Source organism: Oncorhynchus gorbuscha, linkage group LG08 (assembly GCF_021184085.1).
Source record: "Oncorhynchus gorbuscha isolate QuinsamMale2020 ecotype Even-year linkage group LG08, OgorEven_v1.0, whole genome shotgun sequence".
NCBI lineage: Eukaryota > Metazoa > Chordata > Actinopteri > Salmoniformes > Salmonidae > Oncorhynchus > Oncorhynchus gorbuscha.
In genome coordinates, this window is record NC_060180.1 from 34960988 (window position 1) to 34981622 (window position 20635).

Sequence of the window (20635 nt, forward strand, 5' to 3'; positions counted from 1 at the left end):
ACACACACACGCTGCCACCAATCTGGCTTTAGCAGGGTGCCCATTGTGTCAAATGAGGTGTAATGTTCCCTCTATTGTGTAGAATGGCAATCCATTGTTGAGCATTCCCAGCTGAACGTGACGACCTAAGCCATATACCACCCCAGAGTCAAACATAGAGACTGAAGCTGTACAGGAAACCCTACAGGCGGCATACACCATAATATCCTATATAACAGAGAAGACTGAGGGCAGCTGGAGAACAACAGACTAGCTGAGGGAAGTCACACACACAAGCTGAACAGTCGCCATGCACTTAATAGATTGGTAACGCACAACAATCCTAGTCATTCATTCAGCTGCAGTAAAGGCTCCTATCTAGGGTGATTTACAGTCAGTGCATACTGTAAGCACAGCGTGTGAGTAGAACAATCTTCCAACTCTCTGACACATTTCAACTGGTGCCTTCCTGAACCACAGTAACCTCCCGACCAGGGGTCAAGAAGGCAGTGAATTGTGGGTAGACTGAGGGAGGAAACATATTTAGCTCTTAACAAAACAATAAATGAACCTCTCTCCCTCAAACACACACATATATATGCAACATATGCGAGCACACACACACGCACACACACACGCACACACACACGCACGCACACACACACACACACACACACACATAATCGCCTCCCCTCCCCACCCCCACACAAACCCCACAGCGCAGGGGTGAAACAGTCAAATGTGGGCATCCACAAGCCCATGCATCAATCAACACATTGCTCTCTATAAAACCAACACAGTGAAATAACAGACTTACTGCCACACATAAATAATGAGAAAGATTGTCTGACACTCTCTACACACCCAGACGTTTAAATGTCATTGTTTTTCTTTGATTCCTCAGAGGCTATGGCCTATCCTATATAAACACACACTGAGCTACAGTATTGTGTATGCATTCTGGGTTGGGAACTCAGTCAATTCTTCATGAAATTCTTTACTGAGGGAAAATTGTAGCAACATTTATTTTCATTCAAGATTTCTTGCATTAGAATTGGAATTGTAATGGAGCTGACCCCAACCATGTACAGGGCTACAACTCCACTCCAGCACTCTAAATACAGTCCTCACTTTCTGCTTTTTCACACTTGTACCACGACAAGAGATATATTCAATGCTATGGAAAGAACAACTTCTCTTTGTCTGAGATACTAATTGAGGGATATAAGGAGGGATGATGGAAGAAGACGGAGGATGAGAGGAGAAAACTGAAAAGGAAATGAAAGGAAAGGAAAGTACAGAAGAGGAGAGGAAAGGAGAAGACATGAAAGGAAATGAGTGTGGGGGAAAGGAGAGGGGGCTCAAAGCTTGAGGTAGAAAATATCTTGAAGAATTTTAATGAGAATGTGATGGAAGGGTGGATGGAGGGATGCGATAAGAAAGAGAGGAAAGGAGAAAAAGGGGAACAGAGAGGCATAACAGCTCAATATCTGTGCTGTTCCAATCATATCGACCCACCTCACTCTTCCCCCATCCCCCTGTCATGTCCTCCCCTCATTCCTCTCTCCCCCCCTCCTATGATTTTTCTCTGAATGTAGCTCAATACAGAAACTCTGATAGGTGAGACAGCATGGAACGTTGATAGGAACCTTGGTTTGTTGCTAAGGTGATAAAATTACAGTTTTTTGATACACGTATATAGCCATGCACATACACACACACACATTGTAAACTTTGTAACACCACAGAGCGAAAGCAATTTGAGTGACACCAGATTGTCACAGGTAGTCACATTGACACTAAAGTATGCTGATGATGAATCACACACACACGTACACACGCATGCACACACGCAGACACTGACTCTCTCTCACATACACACACACAACTCAAATGATGAAGCACCCTCATAAGGCCAGTTTTTGATCTTTGAAATCCCACTCCAGATCTGGGCCAAGGGCAGACTATATCGCACAGCGCTATTTAGGAGAATATATAGACCACTATTGGCTATCGACGATAGGTCCAGGAGAATATATAGACCACTATTGGCTATTGACGATAGGTCCAGGAGAATATATAGACCACTATTGGCTATCGACGATAGGTCCAGGAGAATATATAGACCACTATTGGCTACTGTATATCACAGCAGGTGATAGTTTTAGTTGATTCCTTTGAAGTCTGAGCCTGCTTTTATTGAACCAGTTTTTAAATGGGGTGAGAGAGAGAGAGAGAGAGAGAGAGAGAGAGAGAGAGAGAGAGAGAGAGAGAGAGAGAGAGAGAGAGAGAGGTGTGTGTTCAGGTATTTGTTCCATGCCATCCCTCCTGATGGATGTAATGAAGTGACAGTGACACCTGACTGGCTCAATGACACTCTTGAGGGCCAACTGCATTCATTGTCAAAATAAATAAATCATTAAACTGTAGATGGCATTTGTGATATATCAAGAGTAGAATCACATACGCCACTGACTCTCGTCTTGAAAAGGATTGTCAAGACCAAAGCATGTGAACGGGAGTCTTTTTTTCATCCAACTCTTCAGTCTGATAAATACCACTTTAGATTTGCAGGTGATCATGCCTTTATTAGCACCCCCTAACCAAAATCAATACTCATTGCATTTGCATTTCAAATGCAGAATAGAGAAACAGCATTTTAATGGATCCCCTGGTAGATTCAGTACATACCACTTGAACTGCAGTGGAGGACGAGGTCATTCGAATGCATGAGAAATACAGAATTGTCAATATCAAGGCCCATAGCATTCTTTATACACACTTTCTAATCAGGTCGTGAGCTACACAATTACTGCAGAATGTGAGGAGGTAATTATTTTCTGCTACTTGCGCCATCGAGGACAACTCTCGCTGCTCCGGACGACCAGGTGCTTTCATTCTCCGACGCTGATGTGAGGAAAACTCTCAAAAGAGTGAATACTCACAAAGCCTCTGGCTCAGATGGCATCCCTGGCCGCGTCCTCGGAAATGTGCTGACCTGGTGGTGTTGGCGTCTTTTCCAATATCTTCAACATGTCCCTGTCCCAGGCTGTAGACCCCACCTGCTTCAAGGAGACCACCATTGTCCCAGTGCCCAAGAAAAACGAAGTGACATACCCAAATGACTATCGCCCCTTTGTACTCACCCCGGTCATCGCGCCATCAGATCCACGGCCGATCCATCTGGACAAGAGGAACACCTACAGTATTTGTGAATGCTGTTCATTGACTACAGTTTAGCATTGTTCCCTCCAAGCTCAACACCAAGCTCAGAGCCCTGGGTTTGGACACCACCCTCTGCAACTGGATTCTGGACTTCCTGACGGGCAAACCAGAGGCTGTGAGGATTCGCAACAACACCTCCTCCACACGGACTCTTAGCACAGGGCCCCCCCCCCCCCCAGGAGTGTATCATCAGCTCTTTACTGTACTCCCTGTCAACCTACAACTGCGTGGCTTTGAACAACACCGACGCCAGGCCTGATAACCAACAACGATGAGTCAGTCTACAGGAAGGAGGCAGGTGAACCGGTGCCAGGACAATAACTTCTCCCTCAACTTCAGCAAAACAAAGGAGTTGATTTTTGACTTCAGGAGGCAGAGGAGGGAACATACCCCAATCTACATCGACAGGACTGCAGTAGAGAGTCTTCCGTTTTCAGTTCCTCAGCGTCCACATCACCGATGACTTGATATGGACCAGCAACACCACCATTCTTGTCAATAGTGTGCAACAGTGCCTCTACTTCCTAAGGCAACTGAAGCAATTCGACATGCCACACGGGGGTCCTTTCCAAAATACTACCGTTGCACCATCGAGAGCGTCCTGACCGGTTGCATCACGGCCTGGTACGGGAAATACTCCATCTACGACCGCAAGGCCCTCCAATGGGTGGTGAAGACGGCCCAGTATATCCTTGGGACCGTATTCCTACCCATCACGGACATACACTGGAAATATTGGACTATAAATTGTGGCTTTCTGTATTATACATATGCTAAAGTGTTCATTCTATCCTGCTGAAGCCATTTACTGTATGTTTGTATTTTTTATCTTTTATTATCGCTTATTGTTGTTGCATTGTCGAGAAGGAACCTGCAAGTCACCATTTAGTTGGACGCTGTATGTGTATCCTATCACTAATAAAACTTGAAACTTGAAAATGTGTTTCCTTTGGATCCGTATTATTCCAATACATTGTGGTGCGTGTTCTATTAGTGTAAAATGTGTCCTTGTGTTTGGGTCTGGGAACGGAGTGATGAGGAGGACTTTATCACCGTTCTCCTGCATCTCTCTCTCTCTCTCTCTCTCTCTCTCTCTCTCTCTCTCTCTCTCTCTCTCTCTCTCTCTCTCTACTGCAGCCACTCTTCCCTGTGCCCTGTGTTACCATAGCAACCGATAGCAATTGGAAATGAATCTAACTTGCCGAATAATTGCAATCACTGCACCAATTCAATTGAACTAACTCTCTCGAAAGGAAAACATGACTATAATCCTGAATGGGGATGAGTAAATGACAGAAAGTTAGCTGATGACAAATAACCTGTTTACAATGTGATAAATTGTGCCATTTTAAATCCACTTTAAAAACACAGCCACAGATGAGTCCACTAATGAGTTTGATATTCACACTTCGACCAGCAAAGGAAGTGGATATGAATACATTACTGCCTAGCTCGTTTACGGATTACCAATAATTATGGCTCTGATTCCGCCCCGAGCCTGCCATTCTAAATGAGGTGTTCCATTGTGCTGCGGTCTAAGTGTTCCATAGCATTATCTAGATTGTAGTGGACACTGAGCAGTTCTCTGAAATCACAGGCTTTTAGGGAACACAACATGTTCCAACTCTATACAACGTCAGTGTCATGTCAGGTTGACTGAGAGAGATGGAAAGATATACAGGAGGCAATCAATCACCTGACACTATTTCTTTCCGAAATGGTAATCTTTCTTTCTTTCTTTCTTTCTTTCTTTCTTTCTTTCTTTCTTTCTTTCTTTCTTTCTTTCTTTCTTTCTTTCTTTCTTTCTTTCTTTCTTTCTTTCTACTCTCTCTCTCCCTCTCTTTCATCACACTCTTCCTTCAAGAGCCCATATGCAGGTTAAAATCCCTGAATAAAGTAGCAGGGCCTGAGGCGATGGGGGATAAACTGGGATAACTGGGTCACCTTCACCATCAAAGTGTCTACAGTACACTACATTTACTGGTTACATTAATGGACTGACACTGACAGTGATAACGGTGGAGTGTTACGGCATAGGTAATGGAGGTAGATGGCAAAAGGGCAGGCAAATTAGTTATGAATGTACGCAGACAAACACACACACACACTGACACACACACTAACACATAAGCATAGAAATCAATGAGATAAGGTCTTTATCTAATCAAGGAGATTGTGTTATTGGATACTACAGCCTTCCCTTAAGTGTAACTGTCTGGGGGCCAATCCCAGTTAAGGGAATATGGCGTTTTGTCTGTTAAATATCCTAATGCACTTTTCAATCTGCAGAGTAATTTATATGCTAATGCCCAGGTTATGTCTGCATTAGATTCCCTGGCAGAGTGCTGAACGTTATCATGAAGAGGGATGGAGGGAGGAAGGGATAGAGAGAGTGAAAAAGAGAAGAAAGAGAGAGAGAATTCCCCCCTGGGTCTATTATGCCAGTATGTAATTATAAAGAAGCCGGTCAGACCTGGGGAGTAGCCACAGCCAGAGAGCACCTCTCTCCCCCTCTATCCCTCTCTCACAGGTCCCACTCTCTGGGGAGTAGCCACAGCCAGAGAGCACCTCTCTCTCCCTCTATCCCTCTCTCACAGGTCCCACTCTCTAGGGAGTAGCCACAGCCAGAGAGCACCTCTCTCCCCCTCTATCCCAGGTCCCACTCTCTGGGGAGTAGCCACAGCCAGAGAGCACCTCTCTCCCCCTCTATCCCTCTCTCACAGGTCCCACTCTCTAGGGAGTAGCCACAGCCAGAGAGCACCTCTCTCCCCCTCTATCCCTCTCTCACAGGTCCCACTCTCTGGGGAGTAGCCACAGCCAGAGAGCACCTCTCTCCCCCTCTATCCCTCTCTCACAGGTCCCACTCTCTAGGGAGTAGCCACAGCCAGAGAGCAACTCTCTCCCCCTCTATCCCTCTCTCACAGGTCCCACTCTCTGGGGAGTAGCCACAGCCAGAGAGCACCTCTCTCCCCCTCTCACAGGTCCCACTCTCTGGGGAGTAGCCACAGCCAGAGAGCACCTCTCTCCCCCTCTATCCCTCTCTCACAGGTCCCACTCTCTGGGGAGTAGCCACAGCCAGAGAGCACCTCTCTCCCCCTCTATCCCTCTCTCACAGGTCCCACTCTCTAGGGAGTAGCCACAACCAGAGAGCACCTCTCTCCACCCTCTATCCCTCTCTCACAGGTCCCACTCTCTGGGGAGTAGCCACAGCCAGAGAGCACCTCTCTCCCCCTCTATCCCTCTCTCACAGGTCCCACTCTCTGGGGAGTAGCCACAGCCAGAGAGCACCTCTCTCCCCCTCTCTCCCTCTCTCACAGGTCCCACTCTCTGGGGAGTAGCCACAGCCAGAGAGCACCTCTATCCCCCTCTATCCCTCTCTCACAGGTCCCACTCTCTGGGGAGTAGCCACAGCCAGAGAGCACCTCTCTCCCCCTCTATCCCTCTCTCCCAGGTCCCACTCTCTAGAGGTCCAGTGTTGGGTGAACATGTCTACATGCAACTGGTCTGAACACTGTAAAATATAGAATTAATCAAACTATTCAACATCTCTGGAAAAAAAAAACGTTTTGGTAAATAAAAAGTTTTAAGAGTTACTGTCTTTTAGGGACAGCTGATCTAAAAACAGCTATAAGGGGGGTTGATCATTGAGGAGCCCGAGGAGTGGTCAGACAGCCTATCCTAGGACAGTTATTAAGGAACGTTGAGCAGAAAAGTGCCCTATAGAAGTGGTTAGACAGCTGATCCAGCTGATAAAGGGGCAGATAAGAGCAAGAAGAGTTTACATTTACATTTAAGTCATTTAGCAGACGCTCTTATCCAGAGCGACTTACAAATTGGTGCATTCACCTTATGACATCCAGTGGAACAACCACTTTACAATAGTGCATCTAAATATTTTAAGGGGGGAGGGGGGTGAGAAGGATTACTTTATCCTATCCTAGGTATTCCTTAAAGAGGTGGGGTTTCAGGTGTCTCCGGAAGGTGGTGATTGACTCCGCTGTCCTGGCGTCGTGAGGGAGTTTGTTCCACCATTGGGGAGCCAGAGCAGCGAACAGTTTTGACTGAGCTGAGCGGGAACTGTACTTCCTCAGTGGTAGGGAGGCGAGCAGGCCAGAGGTGGATGAACGCAGTGCCCTTATTTGGGTGTAGGGCCTGATCAGAGCCTGGAGGTACTGAGGTGCCGTTCCCCTCACAGCTCCGTAGGCAAGCACCATGGTCTTGTAGCGGATGCGAGCTTCAACTGGAAGCCAGTGGAGAGAGCGGAGGAGCGGGGTGACGTGAGAGAACTTGGGAAGGTTGAACACTAGACGGGCTGCGGCGTTCTGGATGAGTTGTAGGGGTTTAATGGCACAGGCAGGGAGCCCAGCCAACAGCGAGTTGCAGTAATCCAGACGGGAGATGACAAGTGCCTGGATTAGGACCTGCGCCGCTTCCTGTGTGAGGCAGGGTCGTACTCTGCGGATGTTGTAGAGCATGAACCTACAGGAACGGGCCACCGCCTTGATGTTAGTTGAGAACGACAGTTTGTTGTCCAGGATCACGCCAAGGTTCTTAGCGCTCTGGGAGGAGGACACAATGGAGTTGTCAACCGTGATGGCGAGATCATGGAACGGGCAGTCCTTCCCCGGGAGGAAGAGCAGCTCCGTCTTGCCGAAGTTCAGCTTGAGGTGGTGATCCGTCATCCACACTGATATGTCTGCCAGACATGCAGAGATGCGATTCGCCACCTGGTCATCAGAAGGGGGAAAGGAGAAGATTAATTGTGTGTCGTCTGCATAGCAATGATAGGAGAGACCATGTGAGGTTATGACAGAGCCAAGTGACTTGGTGTATAGCGAGAATAGGAGAGGGCCTAGAACAGAGCCCTGGGGGACACCAGTGGTGAGAGCGCGTGGTGAGGAGACAGATTCTCGCCACGCCACCTGGTAGGAGCGACCTGTCAGGTAGGACGCAATCCAAGCGTGGGCCGCGCCGGAGATGCCCAACTCGGAGAGGGTGGAGAGGAGGATCTGATGGTTCACAGTATCGAAGGCAGCCGATAGGTCTAGAAGGATGAGAGCAGAGGAGAGAGAGTTAGCTTTAGCGGTGCGGAGCGCCTCCGTGATACAGAGAAGAGCAGTCTCAGTTGAATGACTAGTCTTGAAACCTGACTGATTTGGATCAAGAAGGTCATTCTGAGAGAGATAGCGGGAGAGCTGACCAAGGACGGCACGTTCAAGAGTTTTGGAGAGAAAAGAAAGAAGGGATACTGGTCTGTAGTTGTTGACATCGGAGGGATCGAGTGTAGGTTTTTTCAGAAGGGGTGCAACTCTCGCTCTCTTGAAGACGGAAGGGACGTAGCCAGCGGTCAGGGATAAGTTGATGAGCGAGGTGAGGTAAGGGAGAAGGTCTCCGGAAATGGTCTGGAGAAGAGAGGAGGGGATAGGGTCGAGCGGGCAGGTTGTTGGGCGGCCGGCCGTCACAAGACGCGAGATTTCATCTGAGAGAGAGGGGAGAAAGAGGTCAGAGCACAGGGTAGGGCAGTGTGAGCAGAACCAGCGGTGTTGTTTGACTTAGCAAACGAGGATCGGATGTCGTCGATCTTCTTTTCAAAATGGTTGACGAAGTCATCTGTAGAGAGGGGAGGAGGGGGGAGGGGGAGGAGGATTCAGGAGGGAGGAGAATGTGGCAAAGAGCTTCCTAGGGTTAGAGGCAGATGCTTGGAATTTAGAGTGGTAGAAAGTGGCTTTAGCAGCAGAGACAGAGGAGGAAAATGTAGAGAGGAGGGAGTGAAAGGATGCCAGGTCCGCAGGGAGGCGAGTTTTCCTCCATTTCCGCTCGGCCTTCCGGAGCCCTGTTCTGTGAGCTCGCATTGAGTCGTCAAGCCACGGAGCGGGAGGGGAGGACCGAGCCGGCCTGGAAGATAGGGGACATAGAGAGTCAAAGGATGCAGAAAGGGAGGAGAGGAGGGTTGAGGAGGCAGAATCAGGAGATAGGTTGGAGAAGGTTTGAGCAGAGGGAAGAGATGATAGGATGGAAGAGGAGAGAGTAGCGGGGGAGAGAGAGCGAAGGTTGGGACGGCGCGATACCATCCGAGTAGGGGCAGTGTGGGAAGTGTTGGATGAGAGCGAGAGGGAAAAGGATACAAGGTAGTGGTCGGAGACTTGGAGGGGAGTTGCAATGAGGTTAGTGGAAGAACAGCATCTAGTAAAGATGAGGTCGAGCGTATTGCCTGCCTTGTGAGTAGGGGGAAGGTGAGAGGGTGAGGTCAAAAGAGGAGAGGAGTGGAAAGAAGGAGGCAGAGAGGAATGAGTCAAAGGTAGACGTGGGGAGGTTAAAGTCGCCCAGAACTGTGAGAGGTGAGCCGTCCTCAGGAAAGGAGCTTATCAAGGCATCAAGCTCATTGATGAACTCTCCGAGGGGACCTGGAGGGCGATAAATGATAAGGATGTTAAGCTTGAAAGGGCTGGTAACTGTGACAGCATGAAATTCAAAGGAGGCGATAGACAGATGGGTAAGGGGAGAAAGAGAGAATGACCACATGGGAGAGATAAGGATCCCTATGCCACCACCCCGCTGACCAGAAGCTCTCGGGGTGTGCGAGAACACGTGGGCGGACGAAGAGAGAGCAGTAGGAGTAGCAGTGTTATCTGTGGTGATCCATGTTTCTGTCAGTGCCAAGAAGTCGAGGGACTGGAGGGAGGCATAGGCTGAGATGAACTCTGCCTTGTTGGCTGCAGATCGGCAGTTCCAGAGGCTACCGGAGACCTGGAACTCCACGTGGGTCGTGCGCGCTGGGACCACCAGATTAGGGTGGCAGCGGCCACGCGGTGTGGAGCGTTTGTATGGTCTGTGCAGAGAGGAGAGAACAGGGATAGACAGACACATAGTTGACAGGCTACAGAAGAGGCTACGCTAATGCAAGGAGATTGGAATGACAAGTGGACTACACGTCTCGAATGTTCAGAAAGTTAAGCTTACGTAGCAAGAATCTTATTGACTAAAATTATTAAAAATGATACAGTACTGCTGAAGTAGGCTAGCTGGCAGTGGCTGCGTTGTTGACTTTGTAGGCTAGCTGACAGTGGCTGCGTTGTTGACACTACACTAATCAAGTCGTTCCGTTGAGTGTAGTAGTTTCTACAGTGCTGCTATTCGGGGCTAGCTGGCTAGCTAGCAGTGTTGATTACGTTACGTTGCGTTAAAAGAATGACAATAGCTGGCTAGCTAACCTAGAAAATCGCTCTAGACTACACAATTATCTTTGATACACAGACGGCTATGTAGCTAGCTATGTAGCTAGCTACGATCAAACAAATCAAACCGTTGTGCTGTAATGAAATGAAATGAAAAATGTGATACTACCTGTGGAGCGAAGCGGAATGCGACCGGGTTGTTGAGTGCGGAAGTTCTATTCAGTAGACGTTGGCTAGCTGTTGGCTAACTAGCAGTGTCTCCTACGTTCAGGACGACAAATAGCTGGCTAGCTAACCTCGGTAAATTAAGATAATCACTCTAAGACTACACGCTCTAAACTACACAATTATCTTGGATACGAAGACAGCAAAGACAACTATGTAGCTAGCTAACACTACACTAATCAAGTCGTTCAGTTGAGTGTAATAGTTTCTACAGTGCTGCTATTCGGTAGACGGTGGACGTTTGCTAGCTGGCTAGCTGCTGGGCAGATAGCAGTGTAGACTACGTTAGGACGACGAAATACGAAGTTGCAATAGAAGTGCTGACTGTTTCACTTTGTTGTCCTCTTTCTTTTCCTTTTTCTTCTGTCCTTCTTTTGTCCTTATTTTGTCTTCCTTTCTTCTGTTAACTAGATATTTTTTGTTGTTATTCTTTGTAAGCTAGCTAGCTTCTTCCAGGAGAGTCCCTAGCAACTGCTTAGCAACAAGTAAACAATTCTGCTAGCAATTCACCTAGCTAAGATAACTGTACAATTTTATGAAAAAAATAGTTAATTTTTCAAAAGCCTGTCTTGTTTAGTTTGTTCCTTGTTTTGTCTTCTATTGAGTCTTGCAGTTTTCTCTTGATTTTTCGATGTACTTCACTCTAAAAAAACATTTAAATCTCAATAAATACAGGAGCTCATTTTTCAGCAGCTGCTCAATTTAGAACTCCGGAATCCTAGAGTTCACACAGCCGAGATCTCTATTCTTATTAACATAATACCTTATCTTCTAATTGCCTTTTTTGCATATTCATCCTCAACTTGGACCGGTCACATGCTCTCTCTCTCTCCCTCCCTGATTCAGAGGGGTTGGATTAAATGCGGAATACATATTTCTGTTGAATGCATTCAGTTCTCTCGCTCTGCATCTTTCTCTCTCTCTCTCTCTCTTTCTCTCTCTCTCCCTCCCGACCTCCCTGCAATCCCCCCACCCGCCCGCACCCTCTCTCAGACAGTACATACATATTCTGGTCGAACTAATGGGGAGTGTTTAGCAGTACCCTTGGCTTGTCTTTGAGTCCTGAGTGAAATATCTCCCCAAGCAACAGCAAGCCGCAGCCCAAACACACACACATAGGGAGACACACACGCGCACACACACACAGGCAGACACGCACGCACGAATACACACACACCCACATAGGCAAACGCCGACGCGCACATGCATATGTTCGACTGCATCGCACACACATTTTATAACTTGGAGCTGGGTCTGCAGCAGACGTATGTGTTTATTTATAGTGCCGTACTAGGCTACAGCCGGATTAGACACACACACACACGCACTGTGCTGAGCTGCAGCAAGGGCAAACGTCAGCTACTACACAGAGCTCAACTGCAGCAAGCCCATATGCATTCACAGCACAACACTGGGATGTCGAGCACATAGAGCAGGGGTCATCAACTAGATTTAGACGTGGGATGATTTTTTTTCTTGAGCGGAAGGTCAGGTGGCCGGAACATAATTACAAAGAATTTGTATACCGAAACTTGACCGGAAGAAGCCCAAACAGATATAACATTTGACTAAAACATACCATTTCAAACCTTGCTTACATTCTTATACGATCGCATACCTTGAGCATACGAAACATTAAGAACACCTGCTCTTTCCATGACATAGACTGACCAGGTGAATCCAGCTGAAAGCTACGATCCCTTATTGATGTCACTTGTTAAATCCACATCAATCATTTACATTTACATTTAAGTCATTTAGCAGACGCTCTTATCCAGAGCGACTTACAAATTGGTGTAGAATCAGTGTAGAAGAAGGGGAGTAGACAGATTAAAGAAAGGTTTTTAAGCTTTGGGACAATTGAGACATGGATTGTGTATGTGTGCCATTCAGAGGGTGAATGGGCAAGACAAAATATTTAAGTGCCTTAGAATGGGGTATGGTAGTAGCTGCCAGGTGCACCGGTTTGAGTGTGTCAAGAACTGCAACACTGCTGGGTTTTTCACACATCAACAGTTTCCTGTGTGTATCAAGAATGGTCCACCACCCAATGGACATCCAGCCAACTTGACACAACTGTGGGAAGCATTGGTGTCAACATGGGCCAGCCTCCCTGTGGAACGCTTTTGACACCTTGTAGCTCAACGGTAACTTAACGGGTCCTAATGGTTGGTATACTTAGCGTGTGTATCTCTCTATTACGTGTGGGAATACTTTAAAACAGATTTCAAAAATGTAAATCACTTGAAGATAATTTGCCGGTGCTTTTGTCTTTCATGTCAGTGCATACAGTGCATACAGTGCATACAAGTGCATACAGTCCATACAGTGCATACAGTGCATTCATGAAAGTATTCACCTATTGACCTTTTCCACATTAAAGCCTTATTCTAAATTGCACTAAATATTTTTTTCCTTCAATCTACATCCAATACCTCATAAGGATATAGCAAAAACAGGTTTGAAGACATTGTTGCAAAATGTTTTTTTTTTTAATATACAAAAAATGTAACATCACATTTACATAAGTATTCAGACCCTTTACTCAGTACTTTGCTGAAGCAACTTTGGCTGTGATTACAGCCTTGAGTCTTCTTGGGTATGATGCTACAAGCTTGGCACACTTGTATTTGGGGAGTTTCACCCATTCTTCTCTGCAGATCCTCTCAAGCACTGTCAGGTTGGATGGGGAGCGTCGCTGCACAGCTATTTTCAGGTCTCTCCAGAGATGTTCGATCAGGTTCAAGTCCGGGCTCTGGCTGGGCAACTCAAGAATATTCAGAGACTTGCTGCTCTACTCCTTTGCGTCTCTCTCAATTTTGACTCTCCCCTGATGAAAATTCATAATTAAGAGAGAACCTTGGCATCTGAAACTGGAGGAGAGAGGGAGGAGGAGAGAGGGAGGAGGAGGGTGGAGGCAAGAGGGAGGAGGAGAGAGAGAGGAGGAGAGAGGTAGGACGAGAGAGGTGGAGAGGGAGATTATCTCCAGAAAAAAAACAAATCAGAATATAACCAGAATCTCCAGAAGTCAAGACAAAAGACTCTACTGTGCCTCTGTCTGCCAATAAAATCCTCATCCAGCTTTTTGGCTTTCTTTGGCTTACAGGCTCTGTGATCTCTTTCTCTTGGACGGGTAAAGCAGCAAATGCTTCAACAAAAAGAGTGTACTTCCAAGAAACACCCAGCTACTCTACACAAGAAGTAAGAAGTCAAGGGGAGCAGACAAACTAGGATTTTGAAACGGTTGTTTGAGTCAGTGTGAGGCACACAAAGTGGACGGCTGCTTTAATGCAAATGAGCACAAGAGACGAGACACAGACATAGGAATAACCATCACCTTTCTAGAGTGCAGAAAAGGCAGAGATAAAGTTATCGTATTCCAACTCACAGTATAGGAACACTTGTTCACTGTCTGTATATATTTGCATTATTGTGCTATAAATGGAGTTATAGTAAACTAGAAAGGAAAGCAAATAGGCCCGTGAAAGTGACCTAAAGGCTACATACTGTAAATCCTAAAACAAAAGTGGTTTACAAAAGGAGTAATCTAACTCTCCTTCCTATGTCTACAAGTGTTTATAATAACCTCACCCTGTTCTATATTAAAGTTCTCACTCCTCTCCTGTCATTTACAGTAGGCCCGACACATCAACTTTGCTTTAATGTTCAAGTGCAGGTCCTAGATCAGCCGTTCCCAAACTATTTTTGGTGCTATGATGACCAGCCACAGCCCATTAAGCCACACCTCAAATAGGACCTGACTGTCACTCATCAATGGGTTCAGACACACCATTTGGGAAAAAGTGCCCTAGAGAGGATAACGATCTCCCATAAACTCTAATATGGCAACATGTGGGAAGCATGAAAGGGTTCACCATCAAATATCCACAAGACACATGTTCCGTACACACACACATGCTCACAGGCACACACCCACCCGCCCTGAACCTATGTGCTATTAGGTCCCTGGTTCGCTTTAATAAGAGTGTAGCAAAGGCTTCGCTACACTCGGGGATCCAGAGCTAAGGGATCTGAGAGGCACGTGTTGCAGAAGTGAACACACATGTTAGCATCACTCGAACGGTTGTGTGAGACCTCGCTCTGGGCAACAGACTCTCTTTACAATGAGCAGAGCTCAGGGGAGACATTGTTGATGAAAGAAGAGCATAAAACTTAAAACATAAATACTCTATACGTGACCCATGCAGGAATCAGATTCCACCCATTCAGGTCGGTGAACACCGGAGCAAGCAACCTAAATGGAACTGGGCCAAATAGTGTTTTTTTCCCCCGGTGTGAGCTGGTTTGTTTTTGGTACCTCCTCTCCTCACAACAAGATCTACATTCTGATGGGCAGTACAATGGCCTGCCTCCGGGAGCCCAGCACCTCTGCCCTCTTTATGCTGAAGAATGGCTCCCTGACGACCTTGCTCCCAGGACCCCAGCTGGTATAGGTCACCGAGCAGATGCCTGCACAGCCAGGCCCCTCTGATCCTATAGACCCTGGGGTATACAGAGGCTTCACAGGGTTGCTTTGAGAGTGTTGATGTAGTGCTGAGGAAGTAAAAGACTGGACTGTCTGGGCGGTTAGGAGGACTTCGGGACACACTCCATACTGGTCCATCGAACAGAAGAACATCAGCATGCACCATATAAGTTATGGGGCCTCAGTAGCCGACATATCCTTTTTGTGTCACATCTGGATATTTCAAACCTGGATCATAAATTCTGATTAACACCTGCACTGCCACATAGTACTATAGGGTTGGGGAAGCTCTAGGAGCTAACACGGGCCTTCAGGTCTCAGGGAAAGCTACTCGTCATGCACGACTGGTTCACTGGCCAACCTCTGTTACTCGTGTATTGAACTAGAGCAAACTGAATGTGTGAGAATTCCTCACCTACTCTAGTAGGAAATGGAGGTACTGGACAATAAAAAAGTGCAATTTTATTATTCATGTTTAAGTAATGAAGAAGTTTAAATAATTAAGCAGCACGTTTTACTCAACCTCCATTTCCCTCCCAAATAGGCATTTAGGAAGAATAACAGAGGCAAATGGTGTTTACTCATTTTGCAGCTAAAAGGGAAACAGCAACTCTGCAGTTTTGAAACCAATCAATAATCAATGTTTACCAGTGTAAAAGAAGCATGGCTGTGGGAAGATGTTTAGGGCTGGGGGTGATGCATTTGCCCAAATGTTTTATCCCTGCGCAGCTGGCGGCTATGTCTGTTTTATTTTTTATTTATTTCAGAAGTAAACAAGAACAAATCATTTGCAATTGCCATCTTGGTCATAGAGGAACAGAATGAAGATTCTACGGGTCTGTTACCAAGACTTGCTTAGTACATGAACCGGTTGGGCGCCGTCTAAAGAGCGCCTAAGGGAAACACTGGCTGCACATGTTGTTCCTCTAGTGGGGTGAGCACCTGCTCACAGGGCTGCTGTGTGGTTGCCTGTGTCCAAAGCAGGGAAAACAGGGAAACCATTCACACTCCCTTAGACTGCATGCCTCCCCCTCTCTCTTTTTTCATACTCTGTCTCTCCATCTCTATCTCTCGATTCTTTCTACTTTCTGTCTCTCTCTCCTCCTTGCTCTTACCCTTTTCTCTCCCTCCCTTTTCTCTCTCAGCCCCTCTCCCCCCCCCCCCTCTCTCCTCCCCCTCTCCTCCCCCTCTCTACGACCAGAATTGGCCTATACATGTTGGTCTTTATATAATGCATGGCTCGATTCGTAGAGGTGCAGGTACTTCTGTACCTCCTAGGACCAAGCGATGCTCAAAGTTGTCGTTCGCCATGTTGAATCCACACTGAGTTTCGGGCTGAATCGGGAAGAAGCAATCACCGACGAAGGGGCGTAGACTTCGGCTACCGAACTTCGGCTTGCCTCGAGATAAAATGTTGTGTGCACGAATAGCCGAAAAAAACCTTTGCCAAAGACCAAAACGCGGAAAAGCATCCCAAAATGTCGGCATAATATATGCACAATCTGTTCGGATGCCTTTAAAGTCCTCTACTGGAACTTAACTGCCTGTTCAAGGGCAGAACGGCAGATTTTGTACCTTGTCAGCTCGGGGATTTGAACTTGCAACCTTTCGGCAACCTTTCGGTTACTAGTCCAATGCTCCAACCACTAGGCTACCCTGCCGCCCCGTAGCACGCACTTGCTCAATTCTGCCAGCCCCAGAAAGTCCAACAGTAAGTGAGCAGTGTTGGGTTCTTAAGGAAGCTGCAGTGGGCTGTAAGTCTGATGGACACAAACATTGAGAGAGTGGGTGGTGTGTTGGCAGCCCAGGCTTTAGTGTACAGTATATTCAGCCTGCCTGTGGGATTTAGCCCAAATAAGCTCCCTGATGTTGATCCCTCTTCTCTGAAGCATCCCTTTGGTCATACTACTTGGCCCTTCTAGAAAGGACATAAATACAACTTTATCTTGTCATAAATGTGATTATAGACAAAACCATAACCCTAATAAAGACCACAAAGCTCATCCTATTGTCCATTCAATGTCCCTTCAAGCATGGCCATCTGGTGTCTACTCCTCCTTCTCCTTCACACTTTCAGCTCTATATGGGAATGCTCTGACCCTACTAACTTCCCTTAGAGACATCAGTATCACCTCCCACTCACAGTCAGAGATATAGAGTTCAGCAAACCCTGTCACCTCATCTCAAGTTCCAAAGCCATTACATTCCAGCAAGTGTACACAATAAAATACATAGTAGAATGTCATGTTTCACAAGTCTTACAATAGTCTTACAAGTGTTGGAAAGCACATTGGGTGTGGATACGGTGGGAACATGTGGGTCTGAGCAAGTGTGATGTCAATGATGTTTGTGGGAATGTGCTGTATGTATGTGAATGTTAAGTTGCTTATTGTTTTTGCCTATGTGTGTTGGGTTTTCTTTTGCTGTCAAGGAAAAGCAGCAAGAGTAGGTGAAATAAAATAGATATTTTTAAAGAATGTCATGTTTGCTGCACTCTATATGCATGGCTCTCCTCTGGCTCCCATCGAAAACCCTATGGACCAATAGCAGGCAATCCAGAGGCCATTTGGAATGAACAGACTGGGGGCGGCAGTCTGGGCATACTTATTTTACTACCAATAAAATGAGTCTAGTTAAAAGTACAGGCCAGTGTTTTACATTATACTACACTTAGACCATAAACCATGGAACTACCGTAATTCCATCACTGAAAGAATAATGAGCCAATCAATGGAGTGACAGAAGTCAAATCAACATGTCTGACCTTTGGTCTAAATCACTGAAAACCTTGAGAAAACAGAATTATTCAATGTCATGCTTTCATGCCAATTACTTACCCTCAGGTCATTCCCCAGGTTCAGAGTCACACTGTACAAGAATGACCCAAGGAATTAAACAAAACTAACATTATGTGCCTCATGCATAGCGTTGAATAAGAGCTGTGGTTCCTTATAGGATCAGTGTGCCTATGTAGACTAGTTGACAACATGACTAAACTCATCATCTTCACTATATTGCCATCCTTATTATCAGAATTCTTACTGTGGTTGCATGTTGACATTGAAAGCAGTGCTAAACATTTATGATCATATACCAATAGGCCCACATCCAACTACTGGACGACATCAAGTGTCAAATCGGAGGGTCTGCTGTCCGGACCTCTGGCAGTCTCTATGGGGGTGCCACAGGGTTCAATTCTTGGACCGACTCTCTTCTCTGTATACATCAATGATGTCGCTCTTGCTGCTGGTGAGTCTCTGATCCACCTCTACGCAGACGACACCATTCTGTATACTTCTGGCCCTTCTTTGGACACTGTGTTAACAACCCTCCAGGCAAGCTTCAATGCCATACAACTCTCATTCTGTGGCCTCCAATTGCTCTTAAATACAAGTCAAACTAAATGCATGCTCTTCAACCGATCGCTGCCTGCACCTGCCCGCCTGTCCAACATCACTACTCTGGACGGCTCTGACTTAAAATATGTGGACAACTACAAATACCTAGGTGTCTGGTTAGACTGTAAACGCTCCTTCCAGACCCACATTAAACATCTCCATTCCAAAGTTAAATCTATTTCACAACAAAGCATCCTTCACTCATGCTGCCAAACATACCCTTGTAAAGCTGACCAGCCTACCAATCCTCGACTTCGAATTTACAAAATAGCCTCCAATACCCTACTCAACAAATTGGATGCAGTCTATCACAGTGCCATCCGTTTTGTCACCAAAGCCCTGTATACTACCCACCATTGCGACCTGTACGCTCTCGTTGGCTGCCCTTCGCTTCATACTCGTCGCCAAACCCACTGGCTCCATGTCATCTACAAGACCCTGCTAGGTAAAGTCCCCCCCCCCCTTATCTCAGCTCGCTGGTCACCATAGCATCACCCACCTGTAGCATGCGCTCCAGCAGATATATCTCTCTGGTCACCCCCAAAACCAATTCTTTCTTTGGCCGCCTCTCCTTCCAATTCTCTGCTGCCAATGACTGGAACGAACTACAAAAAATCTCTGAAACTGCAAACACTTATCTCCCTCACTAGCTTTAAGCACCAACTGTCAGAGCAGCTCACAGATTACTGCACCTGTACATAGCCCACCTATAATTCAGCCCAAACAACTACCTCTTTCCGTACTGTATTTATTTTATTTATTTATTTTGCTCCTTTGCACCCCATTATTTTTATTTCTACTTTGCACATTCTTCCACTGCAAATCTACCATTCCAGTGTTGTACTTGCTATATTGTATTTACTTTGCCATCATGGCCTTTTTTTTGTTCATACTGTATTATTGACTGTATGTTTGTTTTACTCCCTGTGTAACTCTGTGTCGTTGTATCTGTCTAACTGCTTTGCTTTATATTGGCCAGGTCGCAATTATAAATGAGAACTTGTTCTCAACTTGCCTACCTGGTTAAATAAAGGTGAAAAAAATAATCAAGTGATGCAAAACATGACAACATCAATGAATCCATCATGAAAACAATGATACATTGAATAACACAAAGAACACAGGGCCCAGACAGTAGCAACCCCAGGAGACAGATACGTCAAATGAAGATGCCACACGAGTATTTTGTCATTATCAGTAACCCAAAGCATTCAATGGCAGGCAACTAATAAACAACACAAGCGTGTATTCAAATCATGCACATCCAAAACCAGCAACATAAGGTGCGGCCGCGAAAAAAACGCTTATACGGTCGAACGCAATACCTGTTCACGATCGTCGCCATACCGCTTAGCTCACTCACCACTGACCGACAGGTATGCGGGCTATGTCTGGCTGGGTACCAGCCGTCTTCTCGTAACCTATACAGACCGGGTTTTCTACAACTCTCAAATCAACACAAAGGGTAAAGCACAGCACCGAGCTCTCTCTGGGGGTCTTGAATCACAATGCCTTGTTGAGAACCGCTATCCCCGCAGCTAGCCTAACATCAAGCCCCTCCGTCAAGCCTCTCCATCGCACCTGTCTCTTCGTCGAGTGGCTTCTACGCGTAACCGTGGCATCTCCGTTATATTTCAGAGAATGCGCCCATACCAGTCCGGACCTTTCCAATAAACCTTTCCCGGTTGAAAGCGAAATACGGTACATGCAGGTGCAGTGGTTTCTATAGTCTACATTCCAATGCCTTGGCAGAAAATGTGAATATTTTGCGAGCACCCCTGCAAATTACAAAATTAAAGTAGAATCGGTGAAGAGGGGTAAGCAAGCATCGCCATCAAATGATTAGAAAGCTTAGGCTACATGTGCAGGCAAAATACTCACCAGTCTTTCCATTCAGTCTTAATTCATTCACACAGTTGTGCAGTCTTTCCAGCACTGTCAGCCCGAGAGAGACAACGGCTCTTCTCCCTGATTTGAGTCGGCACTGGTCAAGCTCTTATCACAGGCTGTATTGCATATATATATATTCCTAGACAATACTTGGTTCAGGAAGAACACCAACGCAGAATGTCTCCATAGCCAATAATACATCAAAATACCAAACCAAGACCGAGACAGAAATATTCACGGCAGGGGCCCATTGCAAA

At 46.3% G+C, this 20635-nt stretch overlaps 1 pseudogene; it reads right to left on the bottom strand.

Moving 5' to 3' along the window:
* The window catches only part of LOC124040842, an 86564-nt pseudogene extending 65929 nt beyond the window's left edge, over positions 1-20635 (bottom strand).